Raw genomic sequence first — 8,888 nt, 5'->3', positions numbered from 1 at the left:
TGTATGATAGGGCCTCTCTTGGGTATATTCCCAAGAGTGGTATTGCTGGATCCAGGGGTAGGTTGATCCCGAATTTCCTGAGAAACCGAAACACTGCTTTCCAGAGTGGTTGCACAAGTTTGCATTCCCACCAGCAATGGATGAGTGTACCCCTTTCTCCACAACCTCTCCAGCAAAGGCTATCATTGGTGTTTTTTATTTTAGCCATTCTGACAGGTGTAAGATGGTATCTTAAAGTTGTCTTGATTTGCATTTCCCTGATCGCTAAGGAAGTTGAGCATGACCTTAAGTAGGTGGTAAGTTTCTTTAGTTGGTTGGTTGGTTGGTATTTATTTTTTGTGGGGGAAGTTCAAGACACAGTCTCACTGTGAAGCTCTGGCTGTCCTAGAACTCATTATGTATACCAGTCTGACCTAGAACTCAGAGATCTGTCTGCCTCTTCCTCCCAAATGCTGGTATTAAAGGCATTTACCACCATGCACCGGGTTCTTCAGGTAATAAGTTCTATGAAGCAGAATAAAGCAAGGCCAATACTGAGGAGGGTGCTGTTTTATATGGGGTGGTTAAAAAAACGATCTCGCTAATGTTATTTGATTGGAAGGAAGGAAGAAGACAGTCATGTAAAACGTTGGGGGGTGTATTAATGCCCTGTCCTAGCTAGTCTGATGTCAGCTTGGCATTCAAACTAGAGTTATTGGAAAGGAGGGAACCTCAGTTAAGAAAATGCCTCCATAAGATCTGGCTATGACACATTTTTAAAATTAGTGATGGACGGAGGGGAGCCCAGCCCATTGTGAGTGGTGGTGTTATTCCTGATGGTCCTGGGTTCTATGAGAAAGGAGGCTAAGCCTGGTGGTCGTGCATACCTTTAATCCCCACACTCAGGAAACAGCGACAGGCTGATTTCTACAAGTTCGAGGCCAGCCTGGTCTGCGGAGAGATTCCCAGGACAGCCAGAGCTACACAGAGAAACCTTGTCTTGAAAATAAACAAGCAACCAAAAAAAAAAAAAAAAACCCAGAAAGAAAAAAACAGGCTAAGCAAGTCATGAGAAGCAAGTCAGTAAGCAGCACTCCTCCATGGCCTCTGCATTAGCTTCTGTCTCCAGTTTATTGCCCTGTTTGACTTCCTGTCCTGACTTCTTTTTTTTTCTTTTTACTTTTATCTGCATTTATTTCATGTTGAATTTATTCCTGTGCCATAAGTTTTTGTTTCTTCAGTTTCTTCTGGGATATCTTTTTCTTCTGTGCAATCTCCTCTTCTGGCTTTGGAACAATCTGTTCCTTTTCAGTGAGGATCATCTTGATGTGGCAGGGGAGATCATGTATGGGTTAATCCGGCCATGAGCTCTGTAAGTTCGTCGGCGCATCTTAGGTGCCTTGTTCACCTGGATGTGCTCAATGACCAGAGAGTCCACATCTAAACCCTTCAGTTCAGCATTGCTCTCTGCATTTTTCAGCATGTGCAGCAAAAATTCTGCACTCCTTTTTGGCCACCGACCCTGTGTCCAGCCCCACTGTTTGGCCTGGGCGCACCTACCGACTCCACCATTGTACTGTCGGAATGGCACACACTGCTTCTTCAAAGTGACATCTTTCAGATACTTGGTGGCTTTTCGGATATGCATACCCTTGATGGCCTGGGCCGTTTCACGGGTGTTCTTAAAGTGAACCCGAAGGTTTGATCCTCTCAATTTGCATGATTTTGTAGGGTTTTCTGGGTCAAGAGAGTAGTGAACCATCTTCACGGGTCACCTCTGGCCGCTTACAGGAAGAGGCCTGTCCTGACTTCTTCAATAAAGAACAGTCATGTGGAAGAAGAAGCCAAATAAAGCCTTTCCTTCCCCAACTTGGTTTTGGTCATGGTGTTTGGTCACAGCAATAGAAACCCTAACAAAGACATGCCCCAAGGTAGATGTACACCTTGTAGTTTCAAAGTTTAGCAGGAAGGTCAAAGTGAGTGGAACAGAGAATGTGAGGTGTATATGAGGATGGAGGTAGATGATAGCAGAGAGAAAACAGTGATGTCTCATTGTGTAGGTTCTTCTGAATTATACTAAAGACTATAGACATGTGTGTTTCACTAGTCCAAGTTCTCATAGAGATGTTGGGTAAGACGATCAGGTAGGAGACAGTGACTTTAATATCTTTAATATGAGATTTTTCTATATAGGGAACTAAAAGAAATAGGATGATAACTAGAAAGAGACATAGGATTAAAGAATTTTAAATTTGGTGGACATACCAGCAAACCTGTGTGGTGACAAAGGCTAAAGGTATTGATGCTGTGGGAGAGAATTTCAGCCACTCAGACCCTGGTAGTTCCTCCACATTTACATCTTACCAAATCACGAAAGTGAGAGAACCCTAAAGATCAACTTATCCATCCTTCTTCTTGTTAGTTTGTTCAAAACGGAAACACAGAAAAGCTACGCTTGCCCAAAACTGTGCAACCGGTGGGAGATTCAGCTTCCCCTTTGTACCTCACCATGTTTTCCTAATGTAGTCTTTTATTAAATATTTTATTTAATATTCATATATGAACATAATTTGTTTGAATCCAACCCATCCATATCCTCTCCTCACTGTAGTCTTTTTCCCGATTTAATTATTCATTAATTCCCACTTAGATCACGTTTAAATGTAGCATTCAGTGCATTAAATACATTCAGACCATTGTACAAGCATCACTACCTGTTCCCCAAACACAAACTTTGTGTTCATTAAATAACAGTTCACATCCCCTAGCCACCCAATCTGCACCCACTGACGTGCATTTTACCTTGATGCTCCATGAATTTGGCCGTTCCAGGTCCCACATACAGTAAAATCATAGAAAAAATAGTGTCTGGGCTATTTTCATCTGGCACATTGTTTTCAAGATGAACATCATAAAATTGTACAATACAAAGTATACATTTCATATGCAAAACTATGAAAGTTTAACCCTGTAATCAAGTGGCAGAGGTATCACCAGGAACAAGCACAAAGCAAGCTCCTCCAGCTGGCATCGTTTCTTAGTGTGGTCTGTTAGAGGGAAGAGGAGAGAAGGGAATGTTAGCTTTTCATCCTGGTACTCTCATGCCTCCTGTTGGGAAGCAAAGGAATTGACTCTCTCCTAATCACTGTTAAAAAAAAAAGCGAGAAGCAATTCATAAAATTCAAATAACTCTGAACCAAGGAGGCATATCAAAGTGAAATTTCACATAGTTATTTGTGATTCAAACTACCTGGCAGGTGATGTGCATCTGAGATTCAAACACTCAGAAGGTGGGCAGGAGGATTACTTGAGCCCGAGAAGCTGAGAAGGCTGCAGGGTATCCATCAGAGATGACTGCTTGGGCGGGCATGGATTTAAGCAATAGAAAGTCTTTATTAGTCGCTGGTGACTTCACTGAGTATTCAGGATCCCAGTGTAGCCCTGAGCCTTTCTCGGGGGTGAACTTTAAAGCAGAAAAACCATAACCTGGGTTGATATACTTCGGTTAACAAGAACAGTTAGTCAGAAGCAGAGCTGCAGAAGCCAAAAAGCTTGAACAGTATAGATTTTGATGGAACAGGTCTTTGTTTCAGTTTTGGCAGGTGGTGTTATCCACATGCTGAGTTTCATGGCCTGAATGTGTTCTTCCACCATGGAGTCAGTTATGCTAAGAGCTGGGGCCTGTTATGTTCTGTTGAGTATGAGTCAAATTGTGCATTCATCTGGGGGCAGAGTGTTATGCTGTCCTTTTAGCATTAAAAGTGTAACAGAATATATTCTCTGCTTATAGGCATTTGAGCAAGCAGAGTCCTATACTGGGAGACAGGAGTAAAAGGATCACTGGCCCAGCCATGGCTCTAAATACAGTATTTAACCAGGAGAACAAAGATTGGTGCTAGTTGTTAGATTCTTGACATCTCCTTTTCCTTCCTGAAGGTTATTTTGTTCATAACTAATTTTTGTTTAATTATCCCTGACTGATCGGTATAAAAGCAACAAGTTTCTCCCAGTGCCAGAAAGAAACTTTCTTACTCATAAAGAGGAGGTCTGGACCTCTTCAATTCTGAACAGCTACACTAAGGAATCTAAGTGGGCTTTCAAATCGGAAGCAGAATTTTCTAGATGGCCCAGGTCTATAGTTACTTTAGTATTGAGTTTCTTAAAGTTTTTAACCCCTGTAAGTAGGGCTGACGTTTCAATTGCAGCAGAGCCTGATACCTGCCTCCACCGACAGGGGGAATGAGAAGGGTGGTGGCTCATCTCACATGAGAAAGCCCAGATTCTAACTGAGGTGGGCCCTGCCTTCTTTTTCATTATAGGTTAAAACTGTGGTTTAACATGCATGAGGATACAATGGAGTGAGTTTTCCTTCTGTGAGTAAAAATTCAGAAGAACCAACCCAAGAGTCTTTTGGGCCTGGAAATACATTATACTGCCATTTCTGGGATTAACCAGATGTGTGTGGCTACAGAAATCTACATGAGGGAACTATCTTGGGTGACATTAAACAGGCACCCTTCCCCTGAAGGTCCTTGTGCTGGCTAGTCTTGTTATTTTGACACACAGAGTAGAGTTATCTGAAAGGAGGGAACCTCAATTAAGACAATGCCCCCATAAGATCTGGTTGTAAGGCATTTTCTTAATTAGTGGTTGATGGAAAGAAGGCCCTGTTCATTGTAGATTGTGCCATCCCTGGGCTGGAGGTCCTAGGTTCTATAAGAAAGCAGGCTGAGCAAGACAGGGGAAATAAGCCTGTAAGCAGCACCCTTCCTTGACCTCTGCATCAACTTCTGCCTCCAGGTTCCTCCCCTACTTGAGTTCCTGTCCCAACTTCCTTCAATGATAAACAGTGATGTACAAGTATAAGCTAAATAAACCCTTTCCTCTCCAACTGGCATTCTGGTCATGGTGTTTTCATGCAGCTATAAAAACCCTAGAACTGTTTGTTAGGGTGATCTTAGGTTGAGCCCATTTACAGCTGTGAGGGTCAGAAGTGGAGTGTATTGTTTGATTAGTTCCAATTCCAACATAAGATGGTGTCCAGGCACAGCCAGCAGTCCTGACCTAGGTCCAGTTGAGTATGGTTAATAAAATGATACACTCTTTCTAGCATCCTGAACACTGACGGCCTGGCCTCCGCTGCCTCCTGGACATTTATCTTTGAGTTTACCGAAAGCATTCCCGAAGAAATTGTAGTTTTGGAGGTAGGTCTCATATTTCAGAGATATCATGATGGGTCATTTTGGGCCAATGGGCACAATGACTCTGTGTGCAGGTTTCCTTGGGATCCAGACCACTCAGGTATAACCTGAGCTATGTTCTGCTAGCTTTCCAATAATGATTTTTTGCTTCCTGCCAGACCATAACTTTTATGGATATGGAATTGCATCGCTGGTGCCCACAGTTAAGTACTATGAAGGAATCAGTGTGCCCCCAGGAAAATTAGGATTTGTAACCTCATGGATCACAATGGTATTTACCTGGTTTCTGGCAGCCCAGGGAAGAATCAGCTGGGCAGGCATAGCACTGGATAGATCAAGCCCCTTCTCGTGACCTGTGAAACCACTGCACAGGGGTATGCTCCTCCCTAGAGTAAACAAACCATCCCCCAGTAGCCTCTGAATGTAATATTTTAGAGAAATCTACCTAGAAGGTAGGTAGGTTGTGTCTCATTGGCTAGATCGGCTATGAACTTCATGAGCTCCCCAGTTTCCATCTTTCTTAATTCTCATATCCCAGGTAAATAGGACAACCTGAGATCATGGTAACAACTCATTCTATAGCCTTCTTCAGCTGGTACCATTCCTAATGATATACTATAATTATATTTCAGCAAGAGAAGAGATGGGGTAATTAACAAGTGATTATTTGCTGGGAACCTACTAGTAGCTCAGGATGTGGAAGGGCCTGTAGCCCTGTGGTATTATTGATCCTTAACAGAGTCCACATTGCTACATATTCAACACTATCTTCTTTGGGCATCGACACTATGATATAGAAGTTACACACACTCCAATGCTGTGGAATAATCCTTCTGTACACTGTGAATATATTGGCCAAGCATTTGTAATTAATATAAGCTTTCATGTGTTTATTATGTTCAAGCTGGGCATGGATTATGTAATTGAAACCTGTAGTCCCAGTACTGGACAGCGAAATACAGAGGAGGTCAGCTGACTAGATGGCATCTTCCTTGGCTTAAACTGAAAATGAAAAGAAGTGCTGTGAGATATTTGAGCTGTGTGAAGATATGCCGCTGTGATTGGTGTAATAAAAAGCCTAGTGGCCAATAGCTAGGCAGGAGAGATAGGCAAGACCTATCTCAGCTACTTGAGTTTCTTCTCTTGAGAATTCTCTGTTTAGATTTGTAGCCATCTGTTCACTTATATTTGGTTTTTCGAGATAGGGTTTCTCTGTGTAGTCATGGTGTGGTGGCACATGCCTTTTAATCCCAGCATTCTGGAGACAGAGGCAGGGGTGTCTGTGTTTGAGGACAGTTTGGTCCACACAGTGAATTCTAGGCCAGCTAGGATCACATACTGAGACCATGGCAAAAAATGAAAAACAAGAAAAAAATAAAGAACTAAAATGTCATGCTTACTATGTACCTGTATTATTATTATTTTATTCTTTTTCTAAATTTATTTATTTAATATGTATACATTATTCTGCCTCCATGTAGAGAGCACCAGATCCCATTACAGATGGTTGTGAGCCATCATGTGGTTGCTGGGAATTGAAGTCAGGACCTATGGAAGAGCAGCCAGTGCTCTTAACCTTTGAGCCATCTCTTCAGTCCCATACCTGATACTATTTTAATATCATTAAAAATTTACAACCACTGGACGTGCAGTGATGGCACATGCCTTTAATCCCAGCACTCGGGAAGCAGAGGAGGAGGATTTCTGAGTTTGAAGCCAGCCTGGTCTACAGAGTGAGATCCAGGTTAAGTCCAAAACTACACCCTGTCTTGAAAAAATTTACAACTATCAAATGACTCAGATACCTTGATTGTCCCTGTCTCACAGATAAACTGAAGTTCAGGGAAGCTAAGTGTTTTAACTAAGGTTACATGAGTGGCAAGTGGCAAAGCCTAACAAAAGGCACACATAGTCATGCCTGGTTAAAACTGAGTTCTTAACTACTACGCTTTACAATAATTTTAAAATCTAGCTATCACCAACAAAAATATCTATCCAGGATTTAAAATAATGCAGAAATGGTGAATAATCAGGTATAGGGAAGTAGGGAGATAGATAGGTAGATAGATAGATAGATAGATAGATAGATAGATAGATATACAAATACTCTTAGTTTCAAGGCAGAATAGTGAAGATAAAAATCTAATTAAAATTATAATATGATCCCTAATAATAGTATTTGAGAGGGCAAAGATGTACAACTTTAAAATAAGGGGAAAACAGAGGCGGTAGAATCTTTGAGGCCGGCTTGGTCTACAGAGTGAGTTTCAGGACAGCCAGGGATACACAGAGAAAGCATATCTTGAAAAACGAGGAAAAAAAATCAGTATGTCACCAAAATAAAATAAAATAATTCTCTGAAAGTAGAGGGGAAACTGAGTAGGGAAATGAACTGACACACACCTTCAATCCCAGCGTTTGGGGAGGCAGAGGCAGGATATCTGTAAGTTTGAGGCCAGTCTGAAATTGTCAAAAAAAAGAGAAAAAGGAAGATTAGTTTCTGATTCAGGTCAACTTAATTCAACCTACATTTCTAGAGTACACTCAAAGGTTATTTACTGCACAGCTCAAGAGTTCTCAGCTTTAGGCCCTTGACGTACATGACCTGGAAAGCACCGCACATTTGGTGTTGTGGATTGGAAGCAGAAACCAGGACATAAACAAAAAAAAAAAAATCTGAGCTCTTTTTGGTAAGCTGTGTAAAGGTGTTCACAGAAGAAAGGTGCCTGGATCTTCATGACTCTAATAATGTGTTATCTTTTCTTTTTGCATTCACAATTCAACAACTCCACATTATTATATCAAAGCATCCCCTTAAATATGTAAGAGTTGAAGACGTGGCTTCGTGGTTAAGAGCACTTGCTGCTTCTCCAGAAGGCCTGAGTTGGATTCTCAACACTCATGCTGGGAAGCTCCCACCTACCTGTAACTCTAGCTCCAGAGGATCCAAAGATCTCTTCTACACACACACAATCACCTTTAAAAAATTCCAAAACCCCACATACATCAGCATGTGCTGTGCCTTTTATTAAGTGGTATGTCCTTAACTAATGAAGATACAAAGATGAAGACACCGGGGTATGGACAAGTACAGGCACAAACATAAAGTACACGTCAGTGCCAGGGTAAAGACAGAAATAAAATGTAATGGGAGTGTGTGGAAAGGTTGGGCACGGTAGTGCACACCTGCAGTCTGAGCATTGAGTGGGTGCAGGCAGCAGGATCAGAACTGTATCATCGCTAATGGCGTCATAGTTAGTGGTTAATGTGATACAAACCTCCATGCACTTGCTAAGAGGAATCTCAAGTGAGGAATCACCTCCATCAGCCTGGCCTCTGGGCACATCTGTGAGGCATTTTCTTGATTGCTAACTGATATAGAAGGGCCCAGCCCACGGTGGGCAATACTACCCCTGGGCAGGTGGGCCTGGGATATATAAGAAGGAAAGCTGAGTAAGCAGTTTTTCTTCATCTTCTCTGCTCTCTGGGGGTCTCAAATTATGCCCCCAGGTTCCTGGCCTGGCTTCCCTCGATGATGGGTTCGCAAGATGAAAGGAACCCTTTCCTTCCCCAGTTGCGTTTGGTCAGTGATTTATCACAGCAGCAGAGAAGCAAATAAGAACACCTGACTTCGCAGGGAGTTCCTGGCCAGCCTGGGACACATGTTATAGGAGCCAGGTGTGGTGGCTCTTACTTTTAATCCCAGCA

At 42.2% G+C, this 8,888-nt stretch overlaps 1 pseudogene; it reads right to left on the bottom strand.

Annotated features, from left to right (window-relative positions):
• Positions 1-1,187: 1,187 nt before the first annotated feature.
• LOC121458473 lies at positions 1,188-1,742 on the bottom strand (annotated as a pseudogene).
• Between the last annotated feature and the right edge of the window lie 7,146 nt (positions 1,743-8,888).

This window comes from Microtus oregoni, unplaced genomic scaffold, assembly GCF_018167655.1.
Source record: "Microtus oregoni isolate MIOR12 unplaced genomic scaffold, Mior012 000017F_ref0000208, whole genome shotgun sequence".
Classification (NCBI taxonomy): domain Eukaryota; kingdom Metazoa; phylum Chordata; class Mammalia; order Rodentia; family Cricetidae; genus Microtus; species Microtus oregoni.
The sequence above is the reverse complement of the archived record's forward strand: the minus strand, read 5'-3'. Positions and strand labels throughout refer to the sequence as shown.